This window comes from Etheostoma spectabile, chromosome 14 (assembly GCF_008692095.1).
Source record: "Etheostoma spectabile isolate EspeVRDwgs_2016 chromosome 14, UIUC_Espe_1.0, whole genome shotgun sequence".
Lineage (NCBI taxonomy): Eukaryota > Metazoa > Chordata > Actinopteri > Perciformes > Percidae > Etheostoma > Etheostoma spectabile.
In genome coordinates, this window is record NC_045746.1 from 23,066,045 (window position 1) to 23,066,904 (window position 860).

At 31.5% G+C, this 860-nt stretch overlaps 1 protein-coding gene across 1 annotated transcript in view; it reads right to left on the reverse strand.

Annotated features, from left to right (window-relative positions):
• The window catches only part of txnipa (thioredoxin interacting protein a), a 21,356-nt gene that overhangs the window by 19,783 nt on the left and 713 nt on the right, over positions 1 to 860 (reverse strand). The window lies entirely within an intron of this gene.

Sequence of the window (860 nt, forward strand, 5' to 3'; positions counted from 1 at the left end):
CCCCCCCCCCCCCCCCCCCGACAAACACCCCTTAGTTTAAATAATATTTTAACTAAGTTACAATGTTTTTTTTACCAGTAACTGGGAATTGACAGATATGAATATACCAACATCAAAAACTCAACAAATTAATGTTAAATCGGAAGAGTCTGTTGCCATGACTGCGACAGACTTTTGCAGGTTTTATTTGTATCTAGATACAAATAAAACCTGCAAAATTCAAATATTTACACACTTTATCTGGCCTAAGCTTGCTTAGAAACTGTATTTGATTTTCTAACTGTCATTTTCTAGAATTTATTATATTACTGATTCAATGTAAAATTTGGGGAAAACAATTCTGTGGTTATCAAGGCCATCCCCACCAGTAATGGTACATAAGATGCTGCCTTCTGTTAGACCAACAGATGCCTTAACGTTGAATTAGTGAATGCCATCAAAAATGCACTCTTGTAATTTTTTCCCCTTTGCCATTAAAAATATATGGGATATCTTCAAAAACTGAAGAGACTCCCTTTAAGCTTATAAATATGTATCCCTGTCACAACTTTGAGAAAAGTATTCAACATTAATAAAAAAAAATAAGTGTGGTTTTAGAGTCAGACATTAAAACTTTAGAGCAAATATTAGTTTTTATTTATTCAAGAACTTTTTGTAAAGTTTAAAAATTCACCTAAAATGAAATTTGATTCCAAATTAAAAAATTGAAACCATGGAGGGAGGAGAAAAAAATAAAAAGTCCAATTCTTAAATAAATCTAAGTTTATGTTCTACACATGCACCAAATCTTTTTACTGCATGTAAACTGCTGGATAACTTGACCTTTCAGACCACTGAAATTGAAATCAAACCAAAAAAAA